General features: G+C 37.4%; 1 protein-coding gene and 1 pseudogene across 1 annotated transcript in view; one reads left to right on the forward strand and one right to left on the reverse strand.

Moving 5' to 3' along the window:
• Window positions 1–21972, forward strand: part of MAN2A1-DT (MAN2A1 divergent transcript) — a 281244-nt gene that overhangs the window by 134254 nt on the left and 125018 nt on the right. The gene's annotated exons all lie outside the window — the stretch shown is intronic.
• Window positions 17352–18540, reverse strand: LOC130854848 (dnaJ homolog subfamily A member 1-like; annotated as a pseudogene).

A 21972-nucleotide genomic window follows, 5' to 3' on the forward strand; every position in this document is an offset into this window, starting at 1 on the left:
TAGTAAACCTGACTTACTTGATATCTGTGGCTTGGGGTCACAGTGAGGCAAATGACTGCTTCAGCAATACCGAGCAGCTTTGGGGCTGTCACTGCTGGATGTCACCTCTCAGGAAGGCTATTCCTTTATGGTGGCCGCTTTAAACATCATTTCAATGTCCATTCTGACAAAAAACCATTACATATAAAACAAAAATTTTGAATAAAAGGCTAAAGAAATAGATGTGCTATTTGAATTTCACAACTTGAAAAAAATTGCCCAGTTATAAATGTTTTCAAAGATTAACTACTCGAAAATAGTTGTTTTTGAATATATTAGCAAGTGGTGCATTTACAAGGGAAACCAAATAAATAGTAATTGCATATCTATTCATGTATACTACTGCTATAAAATGTAAGTTTAAAAAATAAAGACAAGAACCATTTTATATAAACTTAAAAAATGACTGATAACTTGCAGAGTAAATATCAACTTGCATCCAGCTTATTTAAAAAAAGATCAGTTGTGAATATTTCCTGTTAAATTTTCATGTCATAATTTAAGTGATGTATTTGCCTTGTCTAATATATAATGAAAACATTTTTGGCAAACATTTGTCACTTATGTTAAATAATGCATTTTAAATTTATAATAATGATAATATTTTTTTATGCTTATACAAAACATATGAATTTGAACAGCATTTGGAATATGGGTAAGTTAGCAAGCAAAACTTTACTTTCAAAATGCCATTAGATAGGACTTTGATCTTTTTTCTTTCAGATAACCAGCCCCCTACACTTCCCAACACACAGTCCTAATTTTATATTGGATAAACAAGAAAATATTCAATTGTATATAGAATTAGATAATAGTTCCTAGTATATGAATTTAGATCAAAGTATTTAACACCTTATAGTAGTGATGCTGTCTTATATATCAGACCACATATTTTATAAAAACTTATTCATTCAGTAATATTTACTGATTACCTATTATGTGTTGGACACTGTATGCATTGAGAACATATCAATGAACAGACAAAAAAAAAGTCAGCCCATGTGGAGCTTAAATTCTAAACCATTGCAATGCTAATATCCCCATTTTGCATTTTTTTCCATGTTAGGTATTCTGAAATAAATAGTAATGATAATAATAATTTACATTTATAAAACATAGTGTTTGACTTTTCAGAGTACTTTCAAATATATTCTCAATTAATATTTACACCTCCTTGGCCTTGAAGTAAGCTTAACAGTTGTTACTACCTCAGTGTTACAGATGAGGAAACTAGATGATAGTCTCACAGTCACTGTCCTAGGACTAGTCTCATCTCTCTGCAACCTGCACAGCTATGGGAGCACGAGAATAAGGCAGAGTCAGAGGCTGAATAGGGTAAAGGAAGTTTGAAATCATTGCCATAGAGAGAGGAAGCTAACTAGAAAGACGTTAAGAATGCCAGGAGCAGCTGAAATTGATGGCCGTGGCAGCCACTGGCTGTCCATAAATACTAAGATTTGTTTCTTCTTCTTGCTGCCACATGGGAAGATTGCACTTCAGCTTCTTGAACTCAGATGTGGCTACCTGAATTCCTTTGGCCAATATAAGATTAACAGAAGGCTTTCAAAACCAATGTACTTACCACCATATCTCTTTTCCTCCTGCTGCAATGACCTTGGAAGCACAAACTCAGATGTAGCCTCCATCCCCGTGAGTTTCAGAATGACTAAGATGAGTGGAACCCCATTCTGGACTTGCAGCATAGACGAGAAATAACTTGTATCACGCCATTGATGTTTGAGATTTGTTGTTTATGTTTTGCTTGCTTCATCTTGTTTCATTTTGTTTGTCACTGCAACGTAATCTGGTCTATCCTGATTGATAGAAAGCATAGGTTTATACTGATGTAAGTTTGTCTGATTGTGCAATTTCTTTTTCTACAGCTGTCTCAGCAGCTCAAGTTTAGGTACGGAAAGCAGACAGTGAATTCATCAGGGCAGGAATTTTGTCACATGGGTGCAAAACTATGGACCATGATATCCAAGCTTGATTAGGAGGGAGGTCAGGCAGGAGAAGGCCCCTGAGTAAAGAGGTGGTAGATGGATCCAGGGACTGGCTGTTTTGATAAAGTGAATGATCGATTATAGAGAAAGTAAATGAATAGTCAATCTTAAAAAATAAGGAGCTGTGATTGAAGCATAAGATGGTGTAATTAGAGATTTGGAAAGTGGCAAAATTTCAGGTCATGACAAGGTACAAGATGTGAAACTGGAACTAAGTGACTCAGCTGGAGAGAAGGAGATGTTTGAGCAGACAGCAGTCATGGGCCTGAGACGCTGTGTGCTGGGCAGGCCAGCCACATGCACATTTGCATTCCACAGAACAGTGGCAGGAATTCGGAGAGGGAGGTAGACAGTGAGCTAGTTGCCAGAGTCACCAGTTAATGAGTGGAGAAGCCAAAGATGGGGATTGTATCTAGTTGTCAGAGCATCAGAGACAGAGGTTTTCATTTGTAAAAGACTAGAGGCAGAAGGTATGGGCTGAAGACTACTTCCCAATGCTGAGCTACACAGGGTGTGGAAGGGAAAACACAGCCTTCACTCAAGAAGTTCGAAGAACCAGTGGTTTTATAAGGTCTTAGCCAAATGTCTGTGCAGGTGAAAAGACAGGGAATGTTGCTTGAAGAAGTTGAGGATGTTGGCTATGATTTGGGGCCATGGAAAAAGAGTTGTAAAGTGTTGATGGAGAGTTTGGTGGGGAAGAACAGGAGATTGGAGCAGGGAGATGAACAAAGCATTATTAGAACGAAAGTTACAGGGTGAAGCATAACTAGAAAGGTGTCCTTGGGAAGTAACCAAGGAAAATAGGCATTTATGGCTGGGAGGACTTAGGTGGCTGTGATATTGTAAGTTATAATAAGAAATACACCTAGTATTTAGTCCTCTTCCCTGTTTCTGGCCCAGAGCTTCTAAAATCTTTGGAATTTCCTAAGACTTGAGAACAGCTAAGATGTCTTTTGTTATGTTAATGAGGTTCTTTTTTTTTTTTTTAAACTAATCACCAGTTTATTATAAAAGGATATAATTCAGGTACAACCAGATGGAAGAGATGTGTAGGGAAATACATGGGAAAAAAATACACATGGAGTTTCCACATCCCCTCCAGGCTGGTTTACCAGAAGGCAACCATGTGATTAGAGGTTGGAACTTTCAATCCTACCCCTAACCTCTCGGAGGGGAGAGGGGCTGGAGATTGGATCAATTGTCAATGGTCAATAATTTAATCCACCATGCCTATGTAATGAAGTCTCTATAAAAACCCAGAAGAACTGGGTTTGGAGAGCTTCCAGGTTGGTGAGCATGTGGGCCTAGAGAGGGCATGGAAGCTCCACAGCCCTCCCAACATACCTTGCTCTATGCCTCTCTTCCACCTGAGTGTTCATCTGTATCCTTTGCTGTATCCTTTACTAAACTGATAAACACAAGTGTGTGTTTCCCTGAGTTCTGTGAGCCTCCTTAACAAATTATCAAACCTAGAAGGGCGTGAAGGGAACCCCTGATTTATGGCCAGTGGTCAGAAGTACAGATGACAACCTGGGGTTGTTGTTGGCATCTGCAGTTGTGGATGAGGGGGCTTCATCTTGTAGCACTGAGCCCTTAACCTATGGAATCTGATGTTGTCTCTGGGGAGATATGTCAGAATTGAGTTGAGTTCTCAGATACCCTGCTAGTGTCTGAGAATTGCTCGCTGTTGTGTGGGAGGCCCCACCCCCACCCCAAAACACACACATTGCAATTGGGTCCAAGAACCCAAAAAAAGAGCTGTGGAGAGGTTGGAGCTAATTAGGACAGTCTGTGCTCATTTGTGGGTTGGCAGTAGTTCTGTAGTAAGAAATACACGTTCCTTTTTTTGTAGGCATGGGCCTCATATAAGCTTAAAGCCTGTACCTGTCAAGGGATGCTCCCAGGAAGCCGGTCTTTGCTGCATCCAGTCCCACAGAAAATACCCAGGACTAAGTCTTGAGATTGCTTTGTACTGCTTGCTAGAATCCAGCGTTTCCAGAACAATCAGGTAGGAAGTGATTCATCTAAACCCTTCCCATTTATTAGATGAGAAAATTGAGGTTCTATGAACTGCCCAGCATTGAGTCTGTAGTTTGTCATAGAATTGAGTCTATAGCTCAGGTCTCCTGACACTTGCACCCGCTCTACTCTAAATGTTCAGCCTCCTAGAAGAGCAATGACACGCCACTGTCACATAGTGAGAGTTCATATTCACAGCTAATGCTTATTGAGAACTCACCAATAGTACATCACTTCTCATTCTCCCGACAACTGCATGTGATATAGGCACTAGCAAGACTCCCCATTCTACAGAGATGGAAAACAAGGGCTGGAGAAGTTAAGTAACCAAGGCACATAGCTACAAAGTGGCAGCTCTGGGATTTGAACCTCTATCCTTTCCTCCAGAGGCCTCTCCCTTAACCAATATAATACACTTTATCATTCACTGTTACATGTGTTACGGTTTTCCCATCCCTTTTTAACAGAATTAGAAAAAGTCTCCCCCTGTTATATATATAGTCCCATATGCCAGCACCTGCTCTGCTCTGACACCTACCTAACATGCATGTACAGACACCTGTTTTGAGACTGGCTCTTTCTAACCATGCTTGGCTGTCAGTTTCTGAAGCTATCCACCTCTGGGGAATGAAGCAAGAAAGGAGAAGGATAAAAATACAAGGGTGAGGCACAGGGTTTTTTAATTTTATTTTGATTTGTGAAATTACCGTTATTATCTAAAAATGATACTTGTCTCCTCTTTCACTGTAAGAAAGTAACAGAATGGCTTTACAGCTGCTTACATCTGTGGAATTCTTAGGTAGTCTAATTCTGTAGTATAGGGAGAGCTGTACCAAAATCAGCTTTGCGATAAAACTTGGAGACTGTGGAGCAGGCGTCACACATCCAGTATGCCTGGTGTTTCCTCAAGTCTCTTCAGAGATGAAGAACCTCTGACTAGCCAGAGAGAAGGCCTCTAGGTTGCAGACTTATCCTGCTCCTTGGCACAGGGTGGCATTTATTGGGCCAAAATTTTGTGAATTCCTCCTCTGTTCCAGGCATGTGCTAGGTGCCCTTCAGGAAATCACACTTACCTGGGAAAGCAAATTGGTGAATAGAAGCTTGCAGTACCATGCGGTGCTTCCTACATGGAACACATGCAGAGTGCTAGGGAAACCCAGAGCAGAGGCTTGGGCATCCCCAGAAGGCTTCTTCCAAGAGATGTCATGGAACCATAATGACACAAACGTAACTGTTTCCCTTCAGAGAAGCAGAATAGCAATACCATTATGGGATTTATTTGTTTTTATTCTTTGGAATAGGCAGGGTCACATATTGCTCATGAATAGATGTTTGTATGCGGACCAGGCTACATGCAGAGCACGCTGGAGGAAAATTGGTATGGCAAAGTTCTAAATCCACTCCCCCAGCCTCGTCACAATTAATAAAGTTACCCTCTTTTGTTCCCCTGCCACTCTGAAGCAGTGCAGGATTGCCTCTGAATTGTTTTAATGATGTGCTGTTTTGTTCCTGTGAGTGCTCCCTACTTTAGGTGCCAATTCACCTTTTCCTCTCATAAAGAAGAGTTAGGGGAAAAGAACAAGAGGAATGGCTGAACAATTGCAAATCCAGCATATTGAAAAGGTCATGGTACTACTGCATACTATTTTAATTTCTAAATGTTTCAGGCATTGTAAGTCCTTTTTGACATTCCATTCTACTGACAAATACTAAAAAGGGGCTGGGAAAGGGCACAAATAATTTCATCTGCTTGTAAAAAAGGATGGTAAGCGTAGGAAATGGTGCCCAATTAATCCATGCTTTTGTAGCATTTCACTTGGAGGCCTGTTTTGGACATTCCTTCCTGCGAGAAAGGTAACAGGTATGACCTAGTGGTGTTTACTACAGTGATAAAGTAGAAACTAGGCATCCCTCTAAATAAGCCAGCATTTTAACTTTCTCCTCTTCTTATATGTTTTACTAGTTCTCATCTACCATCTATTGAGTGACTGATTTACTTTCAGGAAACTTTCAACTAGAACACTAGTAATTAACATGTACCCAGAGTTACCACTTTACAAAATGGCGTGGCAGACACTGTTGATTATCTTATTCAAACTCCTTTCCCTCTCTTGCTATGGATGGTGAAAAGCCCTCTTGGCAAAGACATGGCCATGCCATTTCATTCTGGAGACTATAAAATATAAGTGAAGCCTGCTGAGAGAGCTCTGGGAGGAGGGGAAGAGACAAAGTTCACGCGCACTTCTCCCTTTTTTGCTGCGTGTCACTTGGGAATATCTAGAGACCCAGCAGCCAGACTGTGAGCGTGAAGCAATTAGCCAACTTTGCTAAGGAAGTTGGAATGGAAAGATAAAAGGGTCCTAAGACCCTGGTGATGTCATGAAGCTGCTATACCTGCTGACCTACCTGCAGGTGTCTTGTTATAAGAACAAAATGAACTTCTATTTGTTTAAAGTATTAGGGTTTTAATTCTCTGTTACTTGTAGCTAAAAGTATTTCTAACTGATGAAATGCTTTTATAGACAATATCTCATTTGAACTTCATGATAAACCTGAAGTAGGTTTTCATTATCCTCCATCACCAACGGAGAGAGGGAAATTAATGGAGTGTCAGTTAAGAGCACTCTAGGCAGGCCAGGACTTAAGTACTGGAACTTCCAAATTCTCTGTGCTTTTTCCACCATTCTCCCATCCCTATCTGGGGTACGAACTTGAAATTTCATGGGAAAGGAAGACAATCCGTTAAAGAGTTATTTGATCCATCTATTAAGCGACTTCAGGTTCTTCTCTCCCTCTTCAACCGCTAAAGTATTACACAGTGTGTCATGCTTTTGCTTCCTCAGTTTGTGTCTTATTTGCATAATAATTTTCCTGCAAAGTTAAAATTAAATTAGAGCTAGGAATATGAAAAGTGTCTCTGAGTGTAAAAAATACCAATGAACCTTTCTCATAACCAGAAAGATGGACAGTATTATGAATATAGTTTTTGGAATTGAAGGTAGCTGGTTTTTTTTTTTTTCCTTTTTAACTCAAAGGTGATCAGTCTCAAAATGAGCAGTTGATCCTCCTACAGTGTACACTATTGGTGGCCCATCCCCAATTCTTTCTCCTTTACCTTGCTGGCAGAGCAAGATGGTTGGGTTTCTATCCTTCTTCCAAGTGACTAAAGAAAGGAATCCTCTCCCCAGTTATAGGGCTTCTGTTAATCAGTCATAGCAGCTCCATTCCCCTTGCCATGTTGGCCTAGGGTGGACATGTGACCTAGTAATAAAACATGAGAAAAGGTCTAGAAAAGATGGTTTCCACTTTGTCTGGACATTATCAGACTGGCTGTAACTCCTATCTTATCACAAGTCAAATCCAATTCACTGTGAATGGCAGAGTGACAAGACGGAAAGAACTTAGATCCTTCATGGTAGGATGGAGCCACTGAATTTAACCTTGGAGCATCCCTACCTTTGGACTTATTGTGCCAGAAAATTGTTTTTAATTTTTAATTATTAAGCAAAACTGGGTCAGCTGAAGGCATAGTAACTTCTTACCTGATCGCAGTGGAGATTTGGCCCTATTTGGAAGGACAGCAGGGTGGTTGCCATCTGTGGCCACAGGGTCCCCAGACAACATGGGGAGACTCCTTCCAGGCAAGGCCTGAAAATTTTCCTGTGTCCTGTTTCTCCCAGGTGGTCTGAACATTCATGAATGCTGTACACAGTAGTCATAGTGTAACCCCAGGCTGGAGACATTCAACAAAGACAAATTGAAAAACCAAACCTAATTAATGCGAACTGGGATTTCTTAAAAGAGAATTGTTAATGCTGTTAACTGAACTGAGTATGTTATGGAAAATGCTTCATGTTGTGCACCAACATGTAAACATTTATCTTTTTCAGAATGAATAGTAGTTTGGAATTTTGCTCTCTGGAAAATGGTATTATGCAGAATACAAGAGTCTGGGTTTTGAGTGCAGGCTGCCAGCATTCAACTTTCATACCTCTCATTAACCAGATGTGTGATGTGGAGCAAGTTACAATATATCTTTGTGCCCCCAGTTTCCCCACCTGTAAAATGGGTACAATAATAGCACCTACTTTGTGGGATTTCTGTGAGGCTCTGTCAGTTTTCATCATATATATAATAGGCTCTAGCGGTTGTTAGCTATTTTTATTATTTGCTGGGTGGATTGCAAGCATCATCTCTTTCTTCCCTATGTTTTTGGGTGATAAGTAATCCTTTTGCTTGAACTTTGGGGTTTTCCATGACTCTTTCTGGAAAATATTGACAGTAATATGATTTCCTAATTCCTTCAGAATGATAGGGGAAAATATTATCTTGAAAACTAATTATGCTATATTCTAATTTTTGTAATTAATACTCATACTATTAATACCATCACTACACGAAAAAATGCTTAAAATCACAGAATCCTTATGATTTGTAACCTGGTAAGCAAATCCTGAATTATCTTAATGTTTAAGGCTATGTAAGTGATACTGATTTCAGTAAGTAATTCCAGTAAACTCTCTGTCTTTAGCTTGTATTTCTCAGAGACTCAGTATTCTTGTGGTGGTGATCATTTACCTGTACACTCTAATTTTAAAGTTTCCCCTTAAAGTTCAGCCAAGACCCACACAAATGCTTTCTCAATGGGGTGCCTTTCCTCAGCAGTCTAGTATTTTATTCTTCTTTGCATATAATTTAACTTTACTCTTTTTAGAGATTTATCTCTAAATATCCTGTGAGCAAAAGATTCTGGAAGGAAAATTATGGTACCTGGGTTTTCTTTTTTAGCATTTGAACTGCAGAATTCTACAGAAGAATAAATACTTGTTTGTTACAGGCACCTTATCTGCAGAAAACAGTACTCAGGCTTTCAGATAAGGCCACTGGATGTATTGGGGTTTAAGTCATAATTATGATGTGAAGATTAATCTCTGACTTTCTTGCTTAGATTTTTCTTTGATATAGCCTCACTTTATTTTTTTCATAAGTTCTCTACCATAAATAAACTTATAACTACTGAAATCCTTTTCCTGCATAAAAATCCTTTACTTATTTATTCATTCAAAAATTTGCTGCTTGCTTTAGCAGAGACACAAAGATGAAGAAAACATAGGCTATTTTTTATTATTTTCTATATTAATAAAATATTAATGAAAATATTGATCACCTCTTAACTATTAGAGTACAGGAGGATGACATAGACAAATACTACTTACATAAAATGAAAATGTTTTATTAAATCCTAGCTTTTACAAGAAATATCTTTTTCTATATGTTAAAATTAAAAAACAAAAGCTGAGCTCTGTTGTATTTAAATGTCCTGAAGAAAAATCAAGGGCTGATTGAAGAACGATTCCAAAAGAAATTCAGATTAAGAAGATACAAACTGGTTGCCAAATGTAGAAATGTTATTCATGATAAAGTGTCAAGGCAGAGAAGGTAAAATAACATTAAAATCATGCAACAGACACGTAACAGAGGAAGCAGAGTCACAAATTACAAATATTTTTTAATAGAAGGGACAGAGATAAAATGGCCACATTTTCCCCTATGACGGAGTGGAAAAAGCTGAGAGAACGTGAGAGACTCAGTAGATAACAAATAACGTGAGATTATCTTTGCGATATTTAAAATGTTAATTAAAGCCACCACCATGGAAGCAAGAAAAACTGGCTGCAGGCACAGTTTTATCTTCAGAGCAAGTTAGCCCCAGAGGATCTAATCCTAGAGGAAGGAAGAGAGACTAAGATGATGATGGTGGTGGTAGTGATGTTGATAAGACTAGCTACCTTATAGGGCATCTCTTATATAGCAGGCACCATGTTCAGTGCTTACCTATCATTTCATATACTCCTCTGAATGATCCGTAGAGACCATTGTTTCTAATGTTTTATTGTAGGATAAAACCAAGGAGCAGAGAGGTGATGCTTTTGCAGAAGGTCACTATTAGATTATAACCCGTGATTTGGTAATTCCTCTAACCTCTCTCACTAGGGACACCCCCGTCAATGCTTTTCCATCCCTTCTTTCCACCTCACTTATAACTCTGTATCCTGTGGAAGGATGCCCTTCCAGGTCCAGCTGGAGTCAGTAAGGGGACATTTATAAAATACAGCAGACCTCTCTGGATGTATACAAGAGGATGTATAGATCTCTCTTGTCTATACAAGAAGCAGATAGATCCTGACTCCTGTTGAAACAATATTCATGCAAAATAATTGCATCTATCAAAGAGCACAGATCTTATTCAGGGTCTGATCACCCAGTTTGTGGATTAAGAGTTGATAAAACCTTGTCAACAATGTTATTTTGAATTCACAGAGAACCTTTCATCTGAAAGGGCTTTATAGTTAAAAGATGAGTGATTGCCCAGATTTTTAGCAAATTCTCTGTTGGAGTTGAGAAAATAACTTATAGTTATGGATTTCCATATCATATTTTATGTGCAGTGTATATGCAGTAATTCCTACTTTCCATCCTGTACCTTTTTAACTATATGATAAGGTTTAAAGCGCTACAGTCATTCGTTTAGTTGACAGTTTGGCAACATAGTTTTGCATATTTTAAGTTTCTATAAATTAATAAAACTAATAACAACTAATGTTTGTATAGCACTTTCAACTTATAGTTCTATTTTCCAGGCAGATAAGAATATTGTTTCATTTTTCAGATGAGAATACCAAGATGGAAGAGTTTAGTGATATACCCAGGTTCACCCAGATAATAAGAGTTAAGCCTGGTCCTTCCAACTGCACATCGTAAGGTTTTTCTCCTGCCTCACACTGCCCTCGGTTCCAAGCGTGTGATATATTCCTTAGATTGTGAGTTAGCTCCTCAAGTCAGCAATGTTGCCTGGAATAAGGTGTTCAAACCATTTGTTTAATGACTGTTGAATAGGAAAGTATTTTTACTTAAGTTGTTTTTATTTAGCTCATTTCCATATTTCATATCAAAAGCGCGTTACTGCAATAGGTAGAGGCCTACTTGTATAGATAGAAAATGAGGTCCAGGGAGGTTAATTAAGTGCCTAAAGCCATATAAGTGATTTACTAGCAGAACGAGAAACACTGAGCTCCAATTTTGTCTCATCTGAGTCGATCTTTGCCTTTCTCAGTGTAAAATGTCAGTCTGTGTCCAGCCTGCTCTGTTTTTCAGTGCAGGCACTTTCCTGGTCATAAATGTTTTCTTTCTAGGATGCTTAGCCAAAAACACATTTAATGGAAGAACATAACACATACTATATAAGAAAGATAGTATTTGTGAATGTTTTCCATTTGAATCTCAACATCTGAAACGAACTGGGTGGCATAGATAAGAATTGTTAATGATCAAGTTTCAGGCAAACAGCTCCATTTTAAACATTGCTCACGTTAAAAAAAGGTTGACTTGGACTTCCCTGGTGGCGCAGTGGTTGAGAAACCGCGTGCTGATGCAGGGGACACGCGGTGGAGCCCTGGGCTGGGCAGATCCCACATGCCACGGAGCAACTAAGCCCGCAAGCCACAACTACTGAACCTGAGTGCCACAACTACTGAAGCCTGCGCACCTAGAGGCTGTGCTCTGCAACAAGAGAAGCCACCGCAATAAGTCCACACATAACAATGAGGAGTAGCCCTTGCTCACTGCAACTAGAGAAAGCTCCTGCACAGCAACGAAGACCCGATGCAACCAATCAATCAGTAAATAAATCAATATATAAACTTACTAAAAACAAGTTGCCTTAAGAAGAGGAACCAGATATAAATTTTTAAAAGTGAAGCTAAATAATTTCATGCAATTACATATAGATAGTGGCAATATACCATTAAATGTAAGACATTATTTGGCTTTGTATAACAAGATAGGATTAAAAAAAGGTGGAATAAGTACTCCTAGTTAAAAAAAATTCCAGCTCTACGAGACATAAAATTTCATATGTAAATAACATTAGGGAAAAAATGCATTTTTCATAAGCAGGTAGTAAAATCTTATCTTAATGAAGTAAGTAGCAATCAAGATGATCCAAAGTAACTTTCTAAAAAAGAAAAGTTAGGAATTTATCTAAAATTTCATTAAAAATAACATTGAAATAATGATGAAGTATAAGTTTAGTATTTCTTTGTTTCTTCTTATTAGTGAACTAGAATTTACACATAGAATAATAAATGACATGTCTCCTATGGCTTATTGATTGCTTTTCTGCCATTCACTTTTATTTTCATCTAACTGAATTTCTGTTACAAATGGCATCCTGTATAAATGGAATTTTACTTTTTTATCAAAGGAAAGCAATTTCATTTTCTACCTCGGAGAGAATCCAATGCAAAATAGAGCCAGCATAATTACATACGTACTTTTATAACTTCAATATCATAATATTTTGATTTTGCTTTACATCACAGACTTTCCCAGCTGGTGGGCAGCTTCTGTTTTTAGCTTTGTGGATTATATTAGTAACGGGGGAAAGAGTTATCTTACATATTGTGAAACTAATGAAACCAACATTCCAGTGTCGTTTGAGGATACAATAATACATCTGCTTGATAGTCTTTGACTTGCTTTGTTATAACTCTTTGTACTCCAGGTGCAGTGGCACTATAATTATTTATAGCATGCTGGTGCTTAGGCAGCCGTGGCAGAATATAAGTACAAGATGGGTATCCAGGAAAGGAGAAGGACTTAGCAAGGACTGATGAGGATGATAGATACCAAGATGTGAGTCAAACTAGATGATGCTAATAGAGGTCCACTCTGTCAGGACAAGTCAGGGGAGCAGATGACTAGAAAGCAGGAAGGCAGCACAGAGAACACCTGGGGAGCCTTCCCCTTGGTTCAATAAGATTTGAGAGAAGAGGCAGCTTCCTACTTCAGTTTTAGGAGTCCACTGTTCTCATGGAAGCTAATTCTTCAATAGAGTGCATATATTCCCCTGGGGATCTTTTAAAATGCAGATTGTGATTCAGGAGGTCTAAGGTGAGGCTTAGGGTTTCCATTTATAGCAAACTTTTTAGATCAGGGGTCCCCAACCCTCAGGCCATGGACCCATACTGTCCGTGGCTTGTTAGGAACCCAGGCCGCATGACAGGAGGTGAGCAGTGCAGCGGGTGATCAGTGGGCGAGTGAGCAAAGCTTCGTCTGTATTTACAGCCATCCACCATTGCTTGCATTACCACCTGAGCTCCATCTCCTGTTAGCATTATGGTGAGTTGTATAATTATTTCATTATATATTACAATGGAATAGTAATAGAAATAAAATGCAGAATAAATGTAATGCGCTTGAACCATCCCGAAACCATCCCTCCCCCACCCTAGTCCGTGGAAAAATTGTCTTCCACTAGAAACTGGTCCCTGGTGCTGAAAAGATTGGGGACTGCTCTTTTAGATGATACTGATGCTGCTGGTATGGGGATCATATTGTACGTCAGCGTCTTAGGTCAACCCAGAGATAAGCAAAGCACATAACTGGAAAGCATAGAGTGAGTAGCATAGAGTTGGAGAGCAAGTGTAGTTCCTAACAAAGGCAGTATTTGTAAATTTAATGTATTTTAGGAGAAAAAGCAAACTTTATTGGTGGCTGCTTGGTATACGTTGAATTGCTCCCCCCAAAGATACTGTTGACGTCCTAACCCCCAGTACCTCAGAATGTGATCTTATTTGGAAATAGGGTCTTTACAAAGGCAATCAAGTTCAAATGAAGTTATTAGGATGAGACCTAATCCAATATGACTGATGTCCTTATAAAAAGGGAAAATTTAGACACAAAGACAGACATGCACAGTGTGAAGACACACAGGGAGAAGGTGGCCATGTGCCTGAAGTGATACATCTATAAGCCAGTGAACACCAAGGACTGCCAGCAAACACCAAAAGCTAGAAGAGGCAAGGCAGGATTCTTCCCTTGAGCTATCGTAGAGCATGGCCCTGCCAACACCTTAATTTCAGACTTCTAGCCCCTAGAACTGTGAGACAGTAAAATTCTGTTGTTTTAAGTCACCCAATTTTTGATATTTTGTTATGGCAGCCCAGTGCATGACTAAATAAGAAGAATATTGACTGGCAAGATTTTTTGAAAATTGAAGTATGATTGACTTACAATATTATGTTCGTTTCAAGTGTACAACATAGTGACTCAATATCTTTATACATTACAAAATGATCACAAGCCTAGCTATCATCCATCACCATATAAATTTATTAAAATATTATTGACTGGGTCTTCCTAGGTGGCACAGTGGTTAAGAATCCACCTGCCAATGCAATGGGGACACAGGTTCAAGCCCTGCTCTGGGAAGATCCCACATGCCACAGAGCAACTAAGCCCGTGTGCCACAACTATTGAGCCTGCACTTTAGAGCCCGTGAGCCACAACTATTGAGTCCATGTGCCGGAACTGCTGAAGCCCACACACCTAGAGCCCATGCTCCGCAACAAGAGAAGCCACAGCAATGAGGAGCCCACACACCACAACAAAGAGAAGCCTCCACTCGCCACAACTAGAGAAAGCCTGTGTGCAGCAACGAAGACCCAACAAAGCTAATAAATAAATAAATAAATAAATAAATAAATAAATAAATTTATTTAAAAGTATATATATTATTGACTATATTCCCTATGGTGTAAATTACATCCCCATGGTTTATTTGTTTTATAACCTCTTAATCTCCCTCACCCCCAGCCCCTCTCTGCACTGGCAACCAGCAGTTTGTTCTTTGTATCTGTGACTCTATTTTTGTTTTGTTTGTTTTGTTTTTCACATTCCACCTATAAGTGAAATTGTACAGTATTTGTTTTTCTCTGACATTTCATTTAGCATAATACCTTCTAGGTCTATCCATGTTCTCACAAATGGCAAGATGTCATTCTTTCTATGGCTGAGTAATATTCTGTTATGTATATATACCATATTTTTATTCATTTATCCATTTATGGGTTCCCATATCTTAGCTGTTGTAAATAATGCTGCAGTGAACATGGGAGTGAATATATCTTTTCAAATTAATGTTTTTGTTTTCTCCAGAAAAGTACTCAGAAGAAGAATTACTATATCATATGGTAGTTCTACTTTCAATTTTTTGAGGAACCCAAATACTGTTTTTCATAGTGGCTGTAACAATGTACATTCTCATTAACAGTGCACAAGAGTTCCCTTTTCTCCACATCATCACCAACACTTGTTATTTCTTGTCTTTTTGATAATAGTTTTTCTGATAGGTGTGAAGTGGTATCTCATGATTTTGATTTGCATTTCCCTAATGATTAGTGATGTTGGGCAGATTTTCATGTGGTTTTTGGCCATCTCTATCTTCTTTGGAAAAATGTCTATTCAGGTCATCTGCCCAGTTTTTCTTAGGTTGTTTGTTTTTTGGATGTTGAATTGTATGAGTTCTTTGTATATTTGGGATAGTAACCCTTTATCAGATATATCATTTGCAAATATCTTCTCTCATTGAGAAGGCTGCCTTTTCATTTTGTTGATAATTTTCTTCACTATGCAAAAGATTTTTAGTTTGATGTCCCATTTGTTTTATTTTTGCTTTTGTTTCCCTTGCCTTGAGGAGACATCCAAAAAATTTTGCTAAGACCAATGGCAAAGAATGTGCTGCCTATGTGTTTTTCTAGGATTTTAATGGTTTTAGGTCTTACATTTAAGTCTTTAATTCATTTTGGATTTATTTTTGTACATGTTGTGAGAAAGTAGTCCAGTTTGATTCTTTCACATGTAGTTGTTCCGTTTTCCTAACTTACTGAAGAGGCTGTTTTTCTCCATTGCATATACTTGCCTCTTTTGTTGTAGATTAATTGATCATATAAGTGTGAGTTTATTTCTGGGTTCTCTATTCTGTTCCATTGATCTATGTGTCTGTTTTTGTGCCAGTGCCATACTGTTTTGTGACTGTAGGTTTCTAGTGTACTTTGAAATCAGGGAGCGTGATACTTCCAGCTTCAATCTTCTTTCTCAGTATTGTTTTGGCTATTTGGGGTCTTTTGTGTTAATTTTAGAATTATTTGTTCAAGTTCTGTGAAAAATGCCATTGACATTTTGATAGGGCTTGCACTGAATCTGTACATGCCTTGGGTAGTATGGTCATTTTAACATTAATTCTACCTATCCAGGAGCACAGCATGTCTTTCCATTTGTTTGTGTTGTCTTCAATTTCTTTCAAGAATGTCTTATAGTTTTCTAAGTACAGGTCTTTTACCTCCTTGGTTGGATTTATTCCTAGATATTTTATACTTTTTGATGCAATTATAAATGCAATTGTTTTCTTCATTTATTTTTATTTTATTTTATTTTTTTTTTGCTTTGTAATCAGTATATTAAGGAGACATTCATACATTTCAAGAATTGCTTAAATTCTGATATCCAGATTTAAGCTTGTCAACATATGACTTTAAACATACAATTAAAGCTATTCATCATAATTTGTTATACTACCAACATTAAATTACAGTTACTTTGAAGTATAATTAAAAGGTTTAAAGTAAGCCTGTAACATACCTGCAAAACACCTTCCTATTTCATACATGCAAATTACTTCTCCATGTAAAGGTCTCATCACTCTAACCTCTTAAGTTACCCTGCTCCAGAAGTCACTACTCTAAAGGCTTACTGTGGTCCAAAGAGAAGGGGGGGGAAAAAAGTATCCAGGACCAATAGCTATATATATTAAAAAAAAGATGGCACAGCAGAAGGGAATGCAATTCTACAAATGCAAGCCCTCAAGAAGCAGCATGTTATATTGATAAACCCCTTCTTCAGAAAGGTATCATTTCTACCACTGATACCACAGGCTAAATTAAATTATATAGCATGCCATCTTCAAGTAACAGTTGAGGCAACAGAATAAATGCAGAGGCATCACAATGAATCCCACTTAATCCCATTATACAGACCAGCACTCCTCTGCAAATTGTTTGACTGCTAGTTAAATACAGTTTTAACTTCATAGCTTAGCAATTAAGGGTCATACACTGAAGTCAATACGTATACCTGGCATTTCAGTCTAAGCTAGTTCATGTACATAGCTGAAATCACTTACAAAGTATGGCCTAACAAATGCTAGGGGAAATTTCTTAAAGTAGTTTTTACAAGTATTAAACTTATCTTGCACACTGAAGTCATCATACATACAGGGCAAAGTCAGAGCTTTTATATTCGTGTTTATTCTTCATTTAACTTTTAAAACACTACTATAATTGAATATTTAAACAAAACAATAGCAAGTAGTGAGCATATTATGATTATAGTCCTTCATTCAATCACTACTGCAAATAAAACGCCAGCAGCAAGTGCCATCCAGCAGCTCCATTAGGAGGTCTGACACTGAACCCCGCCCCGAGGGTGATGCTCATCATCCTCATAGGCTTCCCCATTGTCATGGTGCCATCTTTCCTGATTCGGGTCAAAGTCCACTAGTTCTACCTGGTCCATTTCATCAGTCTCTTCCACTTTCTTCTTCTCAGGTAGGAGTTCTTCCAGCAAAGAGAGTTAATCACGGGAAAGAAAGCCATTCTCAGGAAAGTTTACCTTAAATTCAATGATTAGGCGACCCTTTTCATATGGTCTACGATAAATTGGCATGCCTTCATTTAGCACACACTTGATATCTCCATGCTTGACAATCTGACCTGGATGAGAAGTGATGACTATGGTTCGGTTGTTGAGGGTAGATACTGGCTTTTGGAAGCCACACAATGCCTCAACCAGCTGTATGTCCATACACATGAAAAGGTCTTCTCCTCGTCGAGTAAAAACAGCATGGTTCTTCTGATCTAAAACAATGATAAATATCTCCTGGCTTCAGTCCTGGTTCTTGGTCTCCTTCACCATGGAATGTTATCTTCTGGCCATCTTTCATGCCATTGTCAATATGAACTTCTAGAATTTTCTTCTCTCGAACTATCTTCCTTCCATTGCAGCTTTTACATCTATCTTTAGGACTGATCCGCTCCCCATGGCACTGGCACTCCATGCAGACAGACTGAATTTGCAGAACCATTCCAGGCCCTATCTGATGAATTCTTATTTGCATTCCAGTACCTCGGCAATTGGGACAGCACTCTACTGCTCCTTTCTTGCTACCTCGGCCTTCACATTTGTCACAAATCATTCTTTTGCAGAGCTAGTTTTCTTGTTGCACCATTATATAGGTCCTCTAAAGTTACTGTGAGTTGATGTACAACATTTTTACCTCTTTCTCTCTGCATCCTGCCTCCTCCTCCAAAAAACATATCAAAAATGTCCATCGGGGAGCCCAAACCGCCTCCTGCTCCACTTCTTTAATTGCCTGTTCTCCTCCTTTGCCATATAATTCCCTTTTCTTTGCATCAGAGAGCACTTCATAAGCTTGAGAAATCTGTTTAAACTTCTCTCCTTCATTTGGATTCTTATCAGGGTGGTACTTCAAGGCCAGTTTCCTGTAAGCCTTTTTCAATTCTTCTTGGGTGGCATTGGGTTTGACCCCCAAAACATCGTAGTAAGTGGTTTCTTTTACCATTTTCTACAGCCATTGAGCGGGCTGATGCCAGTGTTGGGGAGCGAGGAGCACGTCCCTGTGCGCAGCTCGGGCGGCCGCCACTCCGCGTCTCACAGAGCGTTCTGAAAAGTTCCTTTATTTATTTTTAATAGTTTCTTGTTATTGTATAAAAATTCAACAGATTTCAGTGAATTAATTTTGTATCCTGAAACTTTATTGAATTCATTTGTTAATTCTAATAGTTTTTTGGTGGCATCTTTAGGATTTTCTATATATAGTATCATGTCATCTGCAAACAGTGTCAGTTTTACTTCTTTCTTTCCAATTTGGATTATTTTATTTCTTTTTCTTGTGTGAGTGCTGTGACTAGGACTTCCAATACTATGTTAAATAAAAGTGGTGTGAATAGGCATCCTTGTCTTGTTCCTCATCTTAAAGGAAACACTTTTAGCTCTTCATCATTGAGTGTGATGTTGGCTGAGTTTGTCATATATGGCCTTTATTATGTTAAAATATGTTCCCTCTATACCCACTTTGTTGAGTTTTTATCATAAATGGATGTTAAATTTTTGTCAAAAGCATTTTCTGCATCTTTTAAGATCATATGATTTTTATTCTTCAATTTGTTATCACTTTGATTGATTTCTGAATAATGAACCCTTATTGTGACCCTAGGGTGAATCTTTCTTGATCATGGTACATTATCCTTTTAGTGCATCATTGAATTAAGTTTGCTAGTATTTAGTTGAAAATTTTTGCATCTATGTTCATAGTGATATTGGTGTATAATTTTCTTTTTTGTGGTGTCTTTTTCTGGTTTTAGCATCAGGGTGATGGTGGCCTCATAGCATGAGTTCAGAAACATTCCTCTGTTTTAAATTTCTGGACTAGTTTGAAAAGGGTAGGTGTTAACTTACTTTTCTTTAAATATTTGGCAGAATTCACCTGTGAAGCCATCTGGGCCTAGCTTTTGTATATTGGGAGTTTTTAAATTAGTGATTCAGTTTCATAACAGGTAATCTGTCTTTCATATTTTTGATTTCTTTCTGATTCAGTCTTGGGAGATTGTTTCTAGAAATTTGTCCATTTTTTCTATGTTGTCCATTTTATTGATCTATAATTATTTATAATAGTCTCACGTGATCTTTTGTATTTATGTAGTATCAGTTGTAACTTCTCTTTCATTTCTGATTTTATTCATTTGAGCCCTTTTTCTTTTTTTCTTGATGAGTCTGGCTAATGGTTTATTAATTTTGTTTATTTTTTCAGAGAACCAGCTCTTAATTTCATTGATATTTTCCACTGTTTTTTAGTCACTACTTTGTTTACTTCTGCTCTGATTGTATTATTTCTTTCCATCTACTAAGCTTGAGCTTTTATTTGGTTTTCTTTTTCTAGTTCCTTTAGATGTAAGTCTACATTGTTTATTTGAGATTTTGTTCTCTGAGGCAGGCTTATATCACTATAAACTTCCCTCTTAGAATTGTTTTTGCTATGTCCCATAGATTTTGGATTGCTGTATTTCCATTTTCATTTGTCTTCAGGTATTTTTTTTTTTTTTGGGGGGTACACCAGGTTCAATGAACTGTTTTTATACACATATCCCCATATTCCCTCCCTTCCTTGACGCCCCCCCCCTCGAGTCCCCCCCACCCTCCCTCAGGTATTTTTTTTATATCTTCTTTGATTTCTTCAGTGAATATTGTTTATTAAGTAGCATATTGTTTAGCCTCAACATGTTTGTGTTTTTTGCAGTTTTTTCTTGTAGTTGATTTCTAGTCTCATACTTTTGCGGTCGAAAAAGATGCTTAATAAAATTTCAATCTTAAATTTATTGAGACATTTTGTGGTCTAGCATGTAATCTATTTTGGAGAATATTCTGTGTGCACTTGAAAAGAATGTGTATTATGTTGCTTTCAGATGGAATGTTTTATAAATATATGTTTTATATATTTTTATGTTTTATATATATATATATTCATCTGCTCTAATGTCTCATATAAGGCCAGTGTTTCCATATTGATTTTCTGTCTGGATAATCTATCCATGATGTAAGTAGGGTGTTAAAGTTCCCTACTATTATTGTGTTACTGTTAATTTCTTCCTTTTAATTTCTCCCTGTTAATATTAACTTTGTGTGTTTAGGGGCTCATATATATCTACAATTGATATTTCTGCTTGTTGGATTTATCCATTGATCATTATGTAATGTCCTTCTTTGATTCTTGTTACACTGTTTGTTTTAAAGTCTATTTTGTCTGATATAAGTATGGCTCTGGCTTTCTTTTTCCTTCTATTTGCATTGAATACGTTTTTCTGTACCCTCACTTTCAGTCTCTATGTGTCTTTAGAGTATGCAGCATATATATAGGTCTTATTTTTGTATACATTCAGCCACTCTATATCTTTTGATTGGAGCATTTACATTTAAAGTAATTATTGATAGGTATGTTCTTATTGCCATTTGTTAATTGTTTTGGGGTTGTTTTTCTAGGTCTTTTTTTGTTTCTTTCTTCTTTTGCTTTCTTTTCTTATGATTTGATGCCTATCTTTAGTGTTATGCTTGGATTCGTTTCTTTTGTGTGTGTGTATCTTTTATGGATTTTTGGTTTATGCTTACCATGAGGTTCATATATAACTAGATATAAGTACATATGTATCATATATATATGTGATTATTTTAAGTTGATGGTCTCTTAAGTTTGAATTTATTCTAACAATCCTGCGTTTTTATTCCCCTTCACAAAGCCTAATGTTTTGACATCATTTTTATCCCACAACTCTTTCCCATTTTTTGCTTTATTTTTTAAATTGAAGTATAGTTAGTTTACAGTGTTGTGTTAATTTTTGGTGTATAGCAAAGTGATTCTGAGAGAAAGATATATATATCTGAGATATATAGAGATATATATATTCTTTTTCATATTATTTTCCATTATTGTTTATTACAGGATATTGAATATAGTTCCCTGTGCTATACAGTAGGACCTTGTTGTTTATTTTATATATAGTAGCTTGTATCTGCTGATCCCAAACTCCTAATTTATCCCACCCCCACCCACCTCCTTTCCCCTTTGTTTCCCATGTATGTGAGTCTATTTTTGTTTTGTAAAGAAGTTCATTTGTATCATATTTTAGATTCCACATATAAGTGATACCATATGGTATTTTTCTTTCTCTGACTTACTTTACTTAGTATGGCTATTTCTAGGTCCATTCACATTGCTGCAGATGGCATTATTTCATTCTTTTTTATGACTGATTAATATTCCATTGCATATATATGTACACACACACACATATGTATATGCCACATCTTTATCTGTTCATCTGTCATGGACATTTAGGTTGCTTCTATGTCTTGGCTATTTTAAATAGTGTTGCAGTGAACATTAGGGTGCATGTGTCTTTTCAAATTAGAGTCTTCTCTGGAAGATGCCCAGGAGTCAGAT

This window comes from Hippopotamus amphibius, chromosome 1 (assembly GCF_030028045.1).
Source record: "Hippopotamus amphibius kiboko isolate mHipAmp2 chromosome 1, mHipAmp2.hap2, whole genome shotgun sequence".
Taxonomy (NCBI): domain Eukaryota; kingdom Metazoa; phylum Chordata; class Mammalia; order Artiodactyla; family Hippopotamidae; genus Hippopotamus; species Hippopotamus amphibius.